The sequence below is a fragment of the Maylandia zebra genome, linkage group LG6 (assembly GCF_041146795.1).
Source record: "Maylandia zebra isolate NMK-2024a linkage group LG6, Mzebra_GT3a, whole genome shotgun sequence".
NCBI classification, from domain to species: domain Eukaryota; kingdom Metazoa; phylum Chordata; class Actinopteri; order Cichliformes; family Cichlidae; genus Maylandia; species Maylandia zebra.
Genome location: NC_135172.1, coordinates 4,608,671 through 4,627,409, shown reverse-complemented (window position 1 = coordinate 4,627,409; position 18,739 = coordinate 4,608,671). Strand labels below are relative to the sequence as shown.

At 40.6% G+C, this 18,739-nt stretch overlaps 1 long non-coding RNA gene across 1 annotated transcript; it reads left to right on the top strand.

Annotated features, from left to right (window-relative positions):
* Positions 1-9,763: 9,763 nt before the first annotated feature.
* Positions 9,764-12,708, top strand: LOC143418890 (uncharacterized). The gene is made up of 3 exons (XR_013098809.1): positions 9,764-9,875; positions 11,034-11,088; positions 11,345-12,708. It is a non-coding gene; the product is annotated as an uncharacterized LOC143418890 (long non-coding RNA).
* The last annotated feature ends 6,031 nt before the right edge of the window (positions 12,709-18,739 follow it).

Here is an 18,739-nt window from a genome sequence, read left to right as displayed (position 1 = left end):
TATACCGAAGTACTCATATATATTCAAATAATTTAAAAAAAAGTTAATTTACCTGTTACTACCACACCAAATCCTGTCATTGGTACTTCCTGGCTTGTGTAGCCACGAATGTTTTTAGAAAAGCACTCAGAGTCAGTGCTTGCGAGAATGGGTGTGGTTGTTGAATACAGTGCTTTGAGTAGTCCGTGAGAGTAGAGAAGCGCTATATAAGAAGCAGTTCATTGACCATTTACTAGGGTAACAAAAGCACAGCACTTTGTGCTCTGTTTTGTTCTTTGGAGTTTGTACATGTTTTGGAGGTTTCACATGCTTCGGAATTTGTACATGCTTCTGAGTTTTTATGTGCTTCTGAATTTTTACGTGTTTTGGAGTTTGTCTGTCCTTGGGAGTTTGCACGTGTTTTGGAGTTTGTACGTGCTTTGTCTCTAGGGGCCATCGTAAATGTGCTTTTATTTATTCACTCCACATAAAATGTATAAATAAATCATATAATACAAAAACCAACTATTTACATTTAAACTTTTAACTATTTAAATTTTCAGCTTTTTCCTTTTAAAAATATTTAAAAGTGAAACAACACAAAACACTGCAAACCACAACACAATTAAATATAAATAAAAATATGCAAAACAAAAAGAAGATGCACATTCTCTGTCATATGGGCCTGCATGAATAAACTTTCTGAATCCTTTATCATCCGCAACTGAAAATAGTTGTGGATGATTAATATACTTTTCTAATGTGATGTTGTTGTCCCTGCTCTCTTTCTCTCTCTTTCCCTCCTGCTCTGTTCCTGAGCTACTGCAGTGTAACTACTGCCTCTCTGCCCAGTGCAAGCATAAGGCTCGCATGCGGAGTGAAGCAAAAAAAAGTGAGAGAGAGAGGTTGAGAGAAAGAAAAAACACCCCACGGCTCCGAATAAGGAGCCAGTTTGTGTAGTTCACTTCAAAGAGTCAGCTCTAAGAGCAGTTTTGTTCATGACCGACACATCACTAGTAATTAGTCCAGAGACTTCATTTTTTTAGATGAAGAAGTCTCCCAGTTCTTAGGCTTAACCTCACCTGAGAAAATTCCTACATCAGTGCTGCTGTCCAGCCTGTTGGAAGCCCAGCTGTGCCACCTCCCCAGCCTTCTCCTCACCTGCCTTATTGTTAATGGGGCTATAGACTGAGGATGAGAGGCCTACTTCCACAGCTCCCACTGCTCCCTGTTCCAGGATGAAGGAGGGCTCCTCCTGATATCAGTCGAGGCCCCGGCCAGAGATCAAACCTAAGTCTGCCTCTTTTATAAGTACAGTGAACTTGTTTTTGAGTGCTCTTTTGGATCCAGCTCTGGAGGCCAGGATTACTGAATTGGAGACTCGGCTTCGCACCCTTCATTCACCCGTAGCTAGCCAGGCCCCTGTAGCTGGTGCAGCCGAAGATAGCGTAGGCCCCGCTAGCTGTTCCCCGGCAGACCCCCAGCAGCTGGGGAAAGGTGAGGAGGAAGCATAGTCCTAAACAGAAGCCCCAGGTACACCACCAACCTGTTCATGTGTCTAACTGTTTTTCACCACTCTGTGACACACCCGCCGGGGGTCAAACTCTGGTAATTGGTGATTCTGTTCTCAGACATGTGAAGCTAGAGACACCGGCACCCATAGTCAATTGTCTTCCAGGGGCCAGAGAAGGCGACATTGAAGGAAATTTAAAACTGCTGGCTGAAGGTAAACATAAATTCAGTAAAATCATAATTCACGTCAGCAGTAATGACACCCTGTTACGCCAATCGGAGGTCACTAAAATCAATATTGAATTGGTGTGCAACTTTGCCAAAACAATGTCGGACTAGTTTTCTCTGGTCCCCTCCCCAATCAGACCAGGAGTGACATGTTTAGCCGCATGTTCTCCTTAAATTACTGGCTTTCTGAGTGGTGTCCCAGAAACGATGTGGGCTTCATAGATAATTGGCAAACTGGAGGAAACGTGGTCTTGTTAGGAGAGACAGCATCCATCCCACTTTGGATGGAGCAGCTCTCATTTCTAGAAATATGGACAAATTTATTAAACTCCCCAAAATATGACTATCCAGAGTTGGGACCAGGAAGCAGAGTTGCAGTCTTACACGTCTCTCTGCAGCTTCTCTCCTCCTGCTACCCCCCCAAAAACCCATCTCCATAGAGACTGTGTCAGCTTCCAAAAAGACAAAAAACAAACTAAAAACCAGCAACAAACAACTTAAACATAAACAATCACAAAGAAAGAACAATACAATATCCACATCAGAACCAAAGAGTAAAACAGTGAAATGTGGATTATTAAATATAATCCACCAGTCTCCAAGTCTTTTGGATAAGTCTCTGTTAGTACATGACTTAATAATTTATCAACAAATTGATTTACCTGGTTGCAGCAGGATGATTATGTTAGTTTAAATGAATCAACACCCCCGAGTCATTCTAACTACCAGAAATCTCGAAGCACAGGCCGAGGGGGCGGTGTGGCAGCAATTTTTCACACCAGCCTATTAATCAACAAAAGACCAAGACAGACTTTTAATTCATTTGAAAGCCTGATGCTTAGCCTCGTCAACCCCAGCTGTGAAACTCAGAAACCAGTCTTACTTGTTATCATCTATCGTCCACCTGGGCCTTACACAGAGTTTCTGTCTGATTTCTCAGACTTTATATCTAATTTAGTTCTGAGCTCAGATAAAATAATTATTGTGGGTGATTTTAACATCCATGTAGATGCTAAAAATGACAGCCTCAACATGGCATTTAATCTGTTATTAGACTCAATTTGTTTCTCTCAAAATGTAAAAGAACCCACCCACCACTTTAATCACACTCTAGATCTTGTTTTAACATATGGCATAGAAACTGAACATTTAACAGTGTTTCCTGAAAACCCTCTCCTGTCTGATCATTTCCTGATAACATTTACATTTACAATAGTTGATTACACAGCGGTGGAGAGTAGACTTTATCACAGTAGATGTCTTTCTGAAAGCGCTGTAACTAAGTTTAAGAATATAATCCACCCACTGTTATCATCTTCAATGCCCTGTACCAACATAGAGCAGAGCAGCTATCTGAAAGCTACTCCAACAGAGGTAGATTATCTTGTTAATAATTTCATCTCCTCACTACGTACGACTCTGGATACTGTAGCTCCTGTGGAAACTAAGGTCTCAAATCAGAAGTACCTGACTCTGTAGTATAATTCTCAAACACGTAGCCTAAAGCAGATGACTCGTAAGCTGGAGAGGAAATGGCGTCTCACAAAGTTAGAGGATCATCATTTAACCTGGAGAAATAGTTTGTTGCTTTATAAGAAAGCCCTCCGCAAAGCCAGAACATCTTACTATTCATCACTGATTGAAGAAAATAAGAGCAACCCCAGGTTTCTCTTCAGCTCTGTAGCCAGGCTGACAAAAAGTCAGAGCTCTTTTGAGCCAGCCATCCCTTTAACGTTAACTAGTAAAGACTTCATGAACTTCTTCACAAATAAAATTTTTATCATTAGAGAAAAAATGACCAATAATCATCCCACAGATGTAATATTATCTACAGCTACTTTCAGTACCATTGATGTTAAGTTAGACTCTTTTTCTCCAATTGATCTTTCTGAGTTAACTTCAATATTTACTTCCTCCAAACCATCAACGTGTCTTTTAGACCCCATTCCTACAAAACTGCTCAAAGAAGTCCTGCCATTAATTAATTCTTCGATCTTAAATATGATCAACCGATCTCTAATAATCGGTTATGTACCACAGGCCTTCAAGCTGGCTGTAGTTAAACCTTTACTCAAAAAGCATCTCTAGACCCAGCAGTCTTAGCTAAATATAGGCCAATCTCCAACCTTCCTTTCATATCAAACATCCTTGAAAGAGTAGTTGTCAAACAGCTAACTGATCATGTGCAGAGGAATGGCTTATTTGAAGAGTTTCAGTCAGGTTTCAGAGCTCATCACAGCACAGAAACAGCTTTAGTGAAGGTTACAAATGATCTTCTTATGGCCTCTGACAGTGGACTCATCTCTGTGCTTGTCCTGCTAGACCTTAATGCAGCATTCGATACTGTTGACCATAATATCCTATTAGAGCGATTAGAACATGCTGTAGGTATTACAGGTACTGCGCTGCAGTGGTTTGTATCATATCTATCTAATAGACTCCAGTTGGTACATGTAAATGGAGAGTCCTCTTCACACACTGAGGTTAATTATGGAGTTCCACAGGGTTCAGTGCTAGGACCAATTCTGTTTACACTATACATGCTTCCCTTCGGCAGCATCATTAGAAGACATAGCATACATTTACACTGCTATGCAGATGACACCCAGCTCTATCTGTCCATGAAGCCAGATAACGCACACCAATTAGTTAAACTGCAGGAATGTCTTAAAAACATAAAGACCTGGATGGCCGCTAACTTTCTGCTTCTTAATTCAGATAAAACTGAGGTTATTGTACTCGGCCCTAAAAATCTTAGAAACATGGTATCTAACCAGATTCTTACTCTGGATGGCATTACCTTGGCCTCCAGTAATGCTGTGAGGAACCTTGGAGTCATTTTTGACCAGGATATGTCCTTCAACACACATATTAAACAAATATGTAAGACTGCTTGCCTCCATTTGCGCAACATCTCTAAAGTTAGAAATATCCTGTCTCAGAGTGACGCTGAAGAACTAGTTCATGCATTTATTACTTCCAGGCTGGACGACTGTAATTCATTATTATCAGGATGTCCAAAAAACTCGCTGAAAAGCCTTCAGCTAATCCAAAATGCTGCAGCAAGAGTCCTGACAGGGACTAGAAAGAGAGAGCATATTTCTCCTGTTTTGGCTTCCCTTCATTGGCTCCCTGTTAAATCCAGAATTGAATTCAAAATCCTGCTCCTCACATACAAGGTCTTAAATAATCAGGCCCCATCTTATCTTAATGACCTTGTAGTACCATATCACCCTATTAGAGCACTTCGCTCTCGCACTGCAGGCCTACTTGTTGTTCCTAGAGTATTTAAAAGTAGAATGGGAGGGAGAGCCTTCAGTTTTCAGGCCCCTCTTCTGTGGAACCAGCTTCCAGTTTGGATTCGGGAGACAGACACTATCTCTACTTTTAAGATTAGGCTTAAAACTTTCCTTTTTGCTAAAGCATACCCATATGGAAAAGATATATATAAATCTTATAAAGTTTGTATCTGTCTTGTGTGAAACTTGTATGAAAAGCACATAAGAGTGAAAACAGATATAAGATCCCTTGAAAAATTATATAATGAAACTTGTATGTTTTGGATACTTACTAAAACAATATATGAAAGTAATGAGAAAGTGGCCACTTTCATGAGTAAATCATGTAAGCCTTATGATTTACTCATGAAAGTGGCCACTTTCATGAGTAATCACATATAAGTTTTTACTATTTCTTTTCCATATGGGCATAGTTAGGGCTGGACCAGGTGACCCTGAATCCTCCCTTAGTTATGCTGCAATAGAAGCAGGATGCTGGGGATTCCCATGATGCATTGAGTTTTTCCTTTCCAGTCACCTTTCTCACTCACTATGTGTTAATAGACCTCTCTGCATTGAATCATATCTGTTATTAACCTCTGTCTCTCTTCCACAGCATGTCTTTTATCCTGTCTTCCTTCTCTCACCCCAACCGGTGGCAGCAGATGGGCCCGCCCCTCCCTGAGCCTGGTTCTGCCGGAGGTTTCTTCCTGTTAAAAGGGAGTTTTTCTTTCCCACTGTCCCCGAAGTGCTTGCTCATAGGGCGTCATTTGACTGTTGGATTTTCTCTGTATCTATTATTGTAGGGTCTACCTTACAATATAAAGCGCCTTGAGGTGACTATTATTGTGATTTGGCGCTATATAAATAAAATTGAATTGAATTGAATATGCAAAATGATAAACGCACATTTGCCCTCTCGATGGGAAATTTGAGTCCTGAAAAAATACCAAGATCGAACAGTCAACCGACATAAAGTATTATGCACATTGTGTAAGAAGGAATTTGCTTTTCACCGAAGCACTTCGAAGGTTAAAATATTACATTGACGCGAAGCATACGTTAGTCGGGCATGCTGCTAGAACTTTGGCTAATGCATCACCCTAGCTTGCGACAAACCACTCACGGAGCATCGGGGACTCAGTAAGTCTACCTCAGACATATTGACTGACACAATTGCCAAGTGGATTGCAACAAACTGCAGACCTATTAATATCGTTGAGAACACGCGCTTTACATAGATTTGGTTCCTTGTTTCAAGGACTTGAAGTACCTCCCCAAGAGTGACAGAGAGAGAGTGGATAAATGTTTACAGAGTTTTTTGTTAACATGAATGTTCAAGATGCTTAACAAACATGTTAAGTGCGTATATTTTCCCCTTTTTTCTCGAGTCTGTTTGCTCATGCAAAATGAAAGGTGATTAATATAGAATAAAAAATGAATGATATTTAATTGTGATTAATCAAAATCCACAGTACCCCTGTCATGAATCTGATTAAACATTTTAATTGTTTGACAGCACTAATATATATTATATATATGGCCTACTCTGGTTGACCCGCCCCACCGATTGGAGGGTGCATCGAAATGCACCAAAGAAGACATGGATGAAACAAATCCAGGATGATTTGAAGGCCCTTCGACTTGACCTCGAGCAGGCAAGAACCATCGCCTTAGATCGAAAAGCGTGGAAGATAGTCGTTGGTCAAGCAAGAGAACCTGCGGAACCTACACTGTAATCCCTAACAGTTGTTCTAGCTCATAACTAATAAGCTCATAACACTCAAATGTCGTTTTGTAGTTGAGCAAACTATAAAGTATTGAGCTCTGTTGGCTTTTATGCAGCTTTAATTGAATAGGGCTCAATATTTTTTAGCTAATTTTTTTGGAACGCTCAAAAAGTTTAAGAAGCATATATTAGTGACGTTCTGGTGGGTGGAGTCTTGTCACTCCCTCAGGAAAGCTGAGTCAGCCATCTTGAATTTACCTTTTTTTTTTTTTTTTTTTTTTTTTTTAAATGACATCAGAAACAGCAGTATGCGACATTACGTGATGGCAGAGCTTCAGTTCATCCTTTTTCATTTTTTTTTTTTTTTTAATAAATAGGACAGGGGGAATGAATGAGAGAAAGAGGGGGAGAGAAAGAAAGAAAACCAAAGGGGAGAAGAGACGGTGAGAAGGGGGAGGAAGAGAGAGAAAAAAAAAAAAAAGAACTCCTGGGTCACCTGTATGGAGAAAAAAAAAACAAACAAACAAAAAAAAACAAACAGAGGAGACAGCAAACAACAAAGAGCAACATAATAATAGAGAAAACAAAGCACCATCACAATAAACTAGCTAGCCATAGATATCAATATTTACTAAATAATAAACGATATTGTGCAGCACGCAAGATAGACAGCGCACAGTGTGCTTTGAGGTAGCAGCCAAGAAAGCTTTAGTCCGGGTCTGTGAATACCCATGTGTGCATACCTGTGTGGATCAGCATGCTTGCATTCCAAAGGTTTCTCCATGTAATGATCTGCTAGGGAGTGTGGGGGGGCCACAGCCCCGTCCTCCAGGGTGTGAAGCGGGTATGGAGGAGATCAAAACTCCAGACATCCAGAGGCCCCCAGAACACAAGAGACCATGGAAGACCAACAGAGGGGCAGCCGCGCCACTGTTCCAGTAAGAGCTGAGGAGAGTCCCAGATGAGGGCTCGCCCAGCAGCCGCGGAGCAGAAGTCAGGGGGAGTTGCAGTGACGCGCCCGTGAGCTCCGCCGGCCCCCAGCTGCGCCTGAGTGACCGAGCCCCAGGCCGAGAGGCCGGGGGCACCCCACCTCCAAAGGGGCCCGAGCGAGCCCCAGGCCCCAGGCCCCGACAAGCGGCCGCCAAGGAGTGAGCCGGTGTGTACCCGGACGCCCACGCCCAGACACAAAGAACCACCAACACACCGACACCTGAGGGAGTCCGCCACCGGCAGGGGAAGTGGTGGTGGGTGGAGATAGACCTCCAAACCTTGGAGGGCCTGAGGTGTCCCCAGAGAGGTGGCGTCTGATACCCAACCTGACATATAGACACAGACATACAGGCACACACAGACACAAACATCCATTCCCACCCTCATGCTCTCATATGCACTCACTCCACACTCAACCAACGTGGAGACAGACATAAAGAGACACAATCACACTCCCCAAGCGTACTCTACAAACCGGGTCTAGGTACCCTTGCCCCTGGAGGGGGGAATTGCACCCAGACCCAGGTGGTGTTACCCTTTTCCCTGCGGTGGGGAGAGGCAGACCACCCCGACTCCGCAGCAGCAGGGAGGCCCCACACCCCTGACCGCAGTCGGACGGCCAACTCCTCCTACTAGCCCTCCCGCTCCAGCAGGCCGCAGAGAATGGGGGTGGGAGAAGACTCCAAACCTCCCTCCACCCGCTCATTGTAGTGTTGATGCATATGTGTTCTAAGGTGCAATTAAAACCCAGGAGGGCATGGAGCTACCTGCCATGGAGCAGCAGGTAAGCGCATAGTCCCTCCTGCTAGCCCTCAATGACTAAGTGTATTTAAAATTGAGAGGTGGGCAACGACGTCAGGGGTGAGGTATACACCCTGATGGTAAATTGGACTCCGTGATTGTGCCCACCCCCAAGATCCTATATGTATGTGTAATGAGAGTGTGAATAATGTGAATGTCTAAGTTGTGGGATAAAATTGAGGCAGAGGCAGCCAGAAGGGGACGGGGGGGGGGGACGGGGGGGGTAGCCTCCTCTGCACCCTGGTGACATACCCCCACTCCAAGGCCCTGCATGTGTGGGTGGTTGTGGAGGAGCGGGAAGAGGGAGGCAGCTGGAGATGGGGAGGGAAGGAAGGGAGGGGCAGGTAACCCCTCCCTGGGGCCAGCTCCCCCGCTGACCCCAGTAGGCACTCCCACCCTCCGCGACCCGCCAGGGAAGGGGGGCCCAGGCCCATCAGACCGGGGCCCAGTGCAGTAGCGCCCTCCGGCTCCACAGAGCCCTGGACAGTCCACCCAACCCCACCACAGAGAAAACTGCACCCACCCCACCATCCACACATCTTCCAGACTACATAAGACGGTAAACGCCCAGGCTGAGATCTTCCTCCACCTCTCCTGTATCTCCCCCTCCCGCAGAGAGTTCCTGAAGAGAAGAAAGCTCCTGCAAGATGTGACCATCCCCCCCACCAGATGAAGAGCCCCCCAGGCGGCTCGACGCACCGGCGGCACCCTGCTCCAGGGCCGGGCCCCCATGCACCCACCCGCCCACAACCCCGGCAACACACCAACCAGGACCCAAGCCCCCGAGGCCCGGCCCGGGCCCCAGCCCAGAGACGGAGCGCCCCCAGAACCTCACGCCCATCCCGGACCCACCCAGGGGCAGTCAGGTTGCCAGGTCATCTTGAATTTACCTTGATACGAGGAAGTTTTGGCCAGCCCGTGTGGATTAAGAGTCCCCAACTTCAACCTACCACGACCACCACCTTATTTTTTTTCATCAACTGCCCTAAATTTGGTAAGTCTAACGTGTTTTTGTTTTGTTTCAATTTAATTTCGATAAACATTCTTTTTTATTTTTTACTGGAAATATATTCGTACTTTGTGCACAGTGAATGTTTGTTATAAATGAATTCGAATCCAAGTAATTGTAATTTTAGAAGTTTTCTAATGTGACAAATACGTAATGTTATTTCAAAATTAGAATGATGTAACGTTTTGGCGGTTTTCCGTGGGGGACAACATTTCCCATAATGCATTGTATTCTTGCCCGGGAAGTTGACGGTGGCAGTTCTAGCTCCATGCATTTGAACTTTCTACTAAAACTTTCCACTGTCCGTTTCTACCGGTTGTCGTATTCGCCGGTAATGTACGTGCGTATTGTGAGTATACTTATTTCAATAAGTGTCCGTGTTACACAGTCAGTAGTTTACGCTGTTGAGCTGTGTGTGTGTGCTAGCATGAAGCGAACAATAATAAACAACATGAGTGTGTTATCATGATGGTAATTAGACACGTTTGTATTTTTTCGTAGTCTCAAATGTGTGGTTGTGAGATAATCTCGAAATCCTTTTAACAGTTTAGAGGGGTATTCCACTAAGCGAGCTCTACAAGTCAAGGCTTGCGGAAAAATGCATCGCCTGATTCAGCCTAACATTATACACTGGTCGAACTCGGTGCTACAAATGAAGTTCAGCTAAATTGTTCGCGCTAATTCAACAAGGCTCAACCAGCCAGACTGAGGCGCCTCCTTGACACCTTTAAGCCAGACCCTATCGATCTTTGCTAGGTAAATTGAAATGAAATGAAAATAAAGAGCCGCGTTCTGCTCCCAGGCTAAGAAAGAATCATTGATGCAGACTGTGCGGATCACAAATACTCCCTAACCTGTAAGGCTGGGGTGTCCAAACTTTTTTCACTGAGGGCTACTTACTAGAAATTAGGTAAATAACCTTAACTTTAGTGTATTAAAGTGTATTAAAGATCACAAAATCACTTAAAAGTGGTCGAATATGTTATATTGTTGAATATAATTAAAGACAAAACTGCTTTCATCACAGCTTTCCATAAATGGATCTTTATTGATTCATTCAGAAAAAGCTTTGATAGCTTATTTTCAGAACAGCAGCCTCAGATTTCTTCTTAGACAGAAGATTTACAGCACAGAGAAAAAACAATAAAAGGGAAAATAGGACGGGTAAATTTCAAGTTTGTTATTTAAGTTATTAAGCTTAGCAACACACCTATCAACATTAGTTTGAAACGGTTAACATTAACAGACTGAACTGGACTTAATAACAGGAGTGCATATAATCTTAGTAAATTATTGTTGTGAGTATCAGCTGCGCTGGGTATGTAAATCGGGCCATCCAGCTGCGGTGCTGATTCGACGTCACTCGTGCCAAAAATCCGGACAAATGTCACTTGATCAAGGAGCAGATCTGCATCAGATGAGATCAGCTGACTACTTGTGTGTGTGTGCTGTGCAAAAAATGTTTTTGAACATTAATAAGTCGTCTTTGTGCACATATTGTTTACAGATATCAGACTGCAAAGAGCGCTACAGAGAGTCAACATTTCACCAGTTGTCAGTGGGTGAGTTTTATAATTTGTGTCCCAATTTAAATAAAAAATAAATACAAAGAAACTAGAGAATTTTGCCTTGAATTATTCAAAATTTTTAGATTTTTTTTGGGTTACCCTTCTAGATTGACAGGTTTAGCCCGTTACACAAAAAGTTTGGACACCCCTGATCTATAACAATGACAATCAGAACATGGCTATCCAACACTTTGTTTTTACTCTGCATTTGTGTAAATACTATTCTAATAGATATTGTGTGTTCATCTAGGAACAGCATGATGTAAATACAAGACAGGCCCTCGTCCTTCGTGCACTTCCTGTGTACCTGCGTGAAGATGCCTCCACGTTATTCAGGACTTCTGATATAAGTGTACTGGTCTCAGCATCAACTATATGACATCGCTCAGAACTCAAGGAGAACCAGGGTGTATATCAGGAAAGATGTTCAACACAGTCCTCATCTGACTTGTTTTCTCCCATATATCAACTATTGTTGAATAAGATTGCAAGAAGATTGTTACGCATAAACCAGAAAACATGAAAATAGTTGAAAGATTATTATACAAAAAAAATCTGCAGATAAAAACTATCTCCCTTTTTAAAATTCAAGTGTTCTATTTTTTTGGAGGTGCCATGTTGTGGTCAGAGAAATGTTTGGTAAATAACAAAAACAAAAATCTTGGCATATATTTATTATTGAAAACATTTATTTACACATATGTTTTGAAACCAAACCCAAATTAAGATTATTGTAATGCATCATGATGTATCGCAATATCAAATTAAATCGTTGACATTATAATCCTAAAAGAAACGTGCGACTTATGAAGATTCACACCTCTAATCAATAGCATGATTTGTGTCCTTGTGGGGCTGAACTCATTCTTGTATTATTTTTGTTTTGCAGTCAGCAGATGGTCCAGACCTCACTGACACTCCTGTGGCTCTGCTGACAGTTGTCACGGATGACACTACTGATTCGGCCCTCTTCAGTCCCGAAAGCATCTGCATTGTCGTTGAGGATGAAATACTTGTGAATGGTCCCACAAATCTGGCTGAGTCATTTCTCCTGCTCTTTGGGTACATCTATGCATTAGACCTACAATACCCAAAGAAACTTGAGCTTACATTCACATTTATCCAGAAGGTTGTGATGTGCCTTGAGGACAACAAACCACTGAAAGGGCGTCTACTGATGCTGAAGAATGATTTGTTCAATGAGTGAATCACTCAGAATGGACTACTTGTTAAGCTGAGTATTGAGGAAGCTTTTTTGTTTGTTTTTTTCCTAATCATTTGCCTCTTCTACCTCACATTTAAGATGAATGGCTGTTCAGTTCACTATTCATGTTTAATGTTCTGTTGCCTAATACGTAAATGCACTGCCTTGATGTTTGTTCCCTATAAGTACAGCAGTGGAAACCAGTACTGTTTTTTTTTATGTATTTTTAAAAAAGAAAGTGAGCTGCAGCTGTCAAGGTACAGTAAGTGTTAAATGCATCAATGTTCTAATAGCTGCAATTGCTGTTAATACTGAAAATGTTATTGAATTTTAGAATTGAGATGGAGACCCTTGGAGTCTTTTTCTCTTGTTTTATTTATGAATCACTTTTTTATGAGTGAGCTCTGTTGTTTGTGCCTTTTTAAAAGCACATTGTGTTTAATAAAAAGTTGTTAAATTGTTAGTGTTGTTACTTTCATGTTTTCTAACACTTTTAGCTGATTATAATTTACTGGGCAAACAGTTTAGAATAATTTGTAAGTGTATTTCCCACAGTATTTTAAAAAATATTGAAGATTTTAAGTGTTATTTCCCATATTATAAGTTAGAAAATATGAAAAAGTTGAGTTTATTTCCCACATCGTATGAGTTGCAATATGTAAAATATTTTGAGTGTATTTCCCACCTTAATTAAGTTGAAAAAATTGAACATTTTGAGTTTATTACTCCCTAATTATAAGTTGAGGAATATCAACATTTATGAGTTAACATTGAGGTAATTTAAGGCAACTGCAACTATAATTTTTATTTTAGTTAAACTTAAAACTTTTAAAAACATCACTAAAAAATTGTTGTATAATCTGTTACACAACAATTTTTGAGTTCTGTGAACTTATTAGGTTGCGCGGCAGATCACCGCCGCTGGTCGCCCGCTAAGGACAACAAGAAGAGAAGAGTGTATACTTACCTATTAGTATATAGGGGTTTTATTAAAGTTGTATTTCAGAGGAGAGAACCTGTGTTAAAAGATTGAAGAAAATTATCCAAATTCTCTTTGAATTTAAGCATTTAACATTCTTTGTGTTTATCCTGCATTCCTTCATTATATTGCATAAATGTCTGTTAAAAGTTTAAATATATAGTTGAAAATTATTATAACAATAAAGTAAATGCTTAAATAGCATTCTTATTAAAAATGCAAATATAAATGATTTGAGGACATGAGGCTGCAGAGAGATGCTGAGGAGATCAGGGAGAGAACAATTGTTCTATAAACATGTAAAGATTGTTCCAAAATAAGTTATTATGAGTTTTATAAATTGATTTATACTAGTTTTCTTTATATCTCTGAATGTAAAATTACATTATATTGCCAAGGTTATTCCCTCATCCATTCTAATCACTTAATTCAGGTGTTCCAATCACTTCCATGGCCACAGGTGTATAAAATCAAACACCTGGGCATCTCAACTGTTTCTACCAGCTTTTGTGAAAAAATTGGTTTCTCTCAAGAATTCACTGCCTGGTGCTATGATAGGAAGTCGTCTATGCAAAAACATTATTTGGTACTAAATATTCCAAGGTTAACTTAGGTTAAATTAGGTATAAGTATTAGGTATAAATTACAACATGGAAGTAACTGGAATAACAACAAAATCACAGAGGAGAGTGAAAGGATGCAGGTAGGTTACCAATAGTCCATGATTCATGTAAGAAAGGGCATTGGTTATTTCAGGCATTTTTAAAAATATATTTAATAGTTTTTGTGATATTCATCAAGTTTTGATGGCTTCAAAGTGGGTTGACAGACCAATTTTCCAGAAAATATAACCTCAAAGGTATTTGACATATGAAGGTGAGATTTCTCATCAAACTTCCTACTGTAAAATTTTAATAAAAACCACATGGCCTAAGAGTTGATTTGAGATGGACTAACTATGTACTGTCAAACGTGATGGTGTTTGTATTGTCTTTGCAAGTTTGTTTGTTCTGTAGCTTTTAAACTGTGTCATAACGTTGTACTCAGTTCATTCGTTGTTCAGTTCCACAAGCCAGATGTGACAAGAAGATACACTCTTGTACTGCAAGGCCTGTTCTACTCTTTTTTTCAAAGTGTGTGTGTGTGTGTGTGTGTGTGTGTGTGTGTGTGTGTGTGTGTGTATGTTTGTTTCAAATGCCACCAGCATTTTTCTAATCGACAGGGACACAACTTGGCACCCAGTGGAACCTTCTCTCACTGTGACAGTTTTGGCTCACTGATTCACTGGAGTTTTGTGTGTGACTTGCCTGCATATATATGTATTATTGGGTCCATAACGACTTCCCTCTCCCCTCTTTGCAGCCATTCTATTGTCTCTTTTGGTTTTGCAACTCAGCATGAGTGCTTCAGGAGCCCACTATGCTCATTACACAAACATGCACACACATACAGACACACACACATGCACATATAATTGCACACAGAAGAAGGAAGACAACCCCAGGGACTGTCTTTGTCAAGTCTCTTTCCCTTGTTCGCTGCCGTTTTTGTTTTTTCTCTTTTAGCTTTTTCCTTCTTCACACCTCCCCTTTCCCTTCTTTTCTCTTACTGTCTGCCATCCCTTCTCTTTTCTTACTGTATTCTGTCTTTTTTGTTAGCCTCTGACTTTCACAAAGCAGTCCAGGTCAGGGAAGGCCACTATGCACAGCTTTGGCCTTCCCTCTCTTCCACCTGCTCTCCTCTATTGCTTCTGATACTTCCCATGAAACCTGTAGACAATGATGGACCTAAGGAAAGATAGAGAAGAGCAAAAACACACTCCTGTATTGTGTAAAACAAAATCTAGCAGTTGTATTCGCTTATTATTTTTATTATGATTATTATTATCATTATTATAAAAAATGCAATTATGGAAGCTCATTTTGGTGGAGAGAAAAATCTGCAACTCAACTAAATAAACTATATAGAACTAGAAACTGTCAAATTTAGAATTTAGCTTCAAATGTTGCAGCAGCAGGATTAAAGACGACCATAACTTGATGCAACTGTTTTTGCTCGTCTGATGGTTTTTACAGGCATCCTTTTGACAGGTGTCCACATTACAAACATGCTATATGTAATGTTCTTTTCATTTATTGTTTTATGATAGTAAGGACCAAAATCTCTTTTACTGAAACAGGTTTTAATAAATCCAACTCAGAAACATCAGTAAACCAGCAATGTGTCAAACAAGTAAGGTTTCAGTTGGTTAATTCATGTTCAGGGAAGAGGAAAGTCTTTTTTCAAAAGCCAAATTTGTTTCTAAAGGTTGACCCACAGTGTGGATTTCTTTCGTGCTGCCTTTCTGTGGATTTCTGACAGATCACATACATTTTTCATACTGTATTTTGTCATCTAACGTCACCGTGCTGAGCCAAAGTGAAACCTCAGGATATTTACATCTCCCACCAGCCCCTATACAGTGACAACCGGTGTTAATTAAACACAATGCAGTAGAATCCTACCATGACCAATTTAATACATCCTGTCTGTATGGGGAAGTAAGAGCAGTTTGTCAGATGGGAACTGTGTCTGAAGGCATGGTGTCCAGGGGGACTATAGTGGCAGATGGACCCACTAAGAATAGTAGAGTCAAACTGACGGCATGGGTTGATGGAGGACCAAGTCAGGCCTGGGCTGATGAGAAACCCAAGCAAAAACATACATACATAACATGTGTTCTCATTTGATGTGTTAGAAGAGAGCAGAATATATATAACAAACGTGGCCTTAACTTCCACACTATGGCTTTTATATATTTGTGTTCCTTTTATTTAAAGAATTTTTGGTTTTCTTTAGTTAATTAAAATGTCTAAAACTGTGTAAAAGGTGTGGGAGATGTGTGTTGGACCAACACAACAACAAGTTATAATCACTTTGTCTATACACATACAGGCATACTGTATATGTGTGTGTGTGCGTATGTGTGTGTGTGTGTGTGTGTGTGTGTGTGTGTGTGTGTGTGTGTGTGTGTGTGTGTGTGTGTGTGTGTGTGCGTACGTGCCTATGCATGGATAGTATGATAATAGAGTCCTGAGTGACAGAGGTATCAGCAGACTAGCCTCTTAATGTAATACACGTTACAGGGTTTTGCTGTATAGCACAATCCAGTGTACACTAGATGTTCCCTTCCATAATTTACAGTGCCAGATGGTGTAGCAGCTGTAGCCCAAATGTAGCTTTCATTAAGGAGTTAGACTATAACTTAACACTAGCAAGTGGGAGAACGAATAACTTAAGACCTACACCTGGCCCATATATAAATGACTTCTTGCTGACTGCTGTCATGCCAGAAATGGCAGTGATTAATGTTAGACAGCATTAACTTATGCCTCTTAATTCCTGTGGACAGCTGTGTTCTGAGGAATTATGTTTTCAGGTTTTCAGGAGACCCTTGCGGGAATTGCAACAAGAATCTCTTTAATCCACACTGTTTTTCAAGGCCACAGTTAATTAAAAAAAAAAGTCTAACAGGTAACAATTGGTAATGAAAGAAAATGATGACATTTTATAAGCATAACTTTTAAGGAAGTTAACTTTATGATTACTTTATATTATTCTGCAAACACTTTTTTGTTATTTTTCACCATAATTAAAAAACAAAGACGAAATGGTGCATTCGCTGTTCATGGTTAACAACTCGTTCACTACTATACTGTGACAGAGTAGTTAAGACATATATCTACAGGAAGATCATTACAGGAAGTTGGTGTCTAATTGGTAATTCTAAATTAACTGTTGGTGTGAATGTGGGACTAAATAATTTTCATAATCAGACATCAAGTGATACGTGAGTAGCCTGACTCTCCTCCAGTGACAATTGGGATTGGATCCATGTGAAACAAGTTATAATCCAAAACAGGTTTTAATAATAAATCTGTCTTAAAAATGGTGCCACATAGGGAACTATTATTTGAGTATATTTTGTCATTTCATATCAGTTCAATTTGGACTGTACAGATAGTTGTATGTGTAGTTTTCACAGTTTGCACTTGTTACATTTTTTTTATAATTGAATTAATGTCATCATTAGTTCCCTGTTACCTCTTCCAACTAAATGGTGAGTGGAACAGTAAAGTGAACCAAAACCAAAAGTCATATTTTTTGTGAAAGTGGGAAAAAACAGTTAGTCTTGGACACATGTCAGCGTCAGGATTCTTGAATTGTGGACCCAGAGGTTAGCATTTTTCAGTGTCTTTTGGGTTTCAAGAAGTGGCTTTGTTCCTAGTTTCTGTTAGTATTGCTTTGGTTCTCTGTTTCGTGTCTAGGTTGGTGATAAATCTCCCCTCATTGCCTGATATATTTATTGTTCAAGTCTTCCTTTGTCCTTTGTCACGTTGCCCCTCATGGCTGCATCCCTCCCAGTAGCATGTTTTTCCTTGAAGCATCTCAGTTTTTTTATTATCTACCCCTGGCCTTTGTTTCCTTGTGCTTTTATAAGAGTTGAGCAATAAAGCTGCCCGTTTGAGTTCGCTTTTGTCTCTGGTGTCCTTCCTGCCTACTGCACAGCCGCACCATGACATTAAGTGTTAGGCTTGTTTAATGTGAGGTACACTGGCTAGATGAGGAGCTAATATTGGCACAGTAGTCAAATAATATTCAGGCTCTCTCCATTTATTATCATTATCCCTCTCCTGCTCTGCACTCCGCTCTGTGGAATTCATAACAGCCTGACAGTGTGTGTGTGTGTGTGTGTGTGTGTGTGTGGCCAAAGATGTGTATTTGTGTCTGTATTTGGAAGAGGACTGAAAAAAACCTTACAAAATTTATGTGTTACTGAGCATGCAGACTTTAGCATGCATTTGTGTTGATGGTGACTGTATTTGTGTGTGTGTGTGTGTGTGTGTGTGTGTGTGTGTGTGTGTGTGTGTGTGTGTGTGTGTGTGTGTGTGTGTGTGTGTGCCGGCTGGAAAATAAGCGTGCATGCATCCCCTAAATCACATCACACGGCTAATGTAGATGTTAAATTGAATCGGCTGCTGCATCATTTGTCTGGTGGATCGTTACTGGTAATAGGTCTGTCATATTAGTGAGGCATTCCTCATCTGGACAGTAAAATCTCTTTCCTGTACTCACTGGAATAGCTGTGCTTAAGTCATTGTATTTTTTCATTTGTTTTCTATTTGTGCAATCTCACAAACAAGACAAATGCCATACTCGCACTATTTATTGTGATTCTAAATACAAGTTGAATTACTCCAATGTTTGAGAGCTGACAGATCAAACCTTGATGTACAACGGAAAGCTGTTTAAATGCCATACATGAACCCAAACAAAAAACCTTTTTAGACAATTATGAACAAATTAATGTTTAAAAATAATTAAAAACGAATTATACAACTTAAAAAATGTTGATTATTATTCCGAACACACACAAAAAAGCTTGTGCTTATGCTTATTGTTAAAAAAATGCAAGCCCCCCC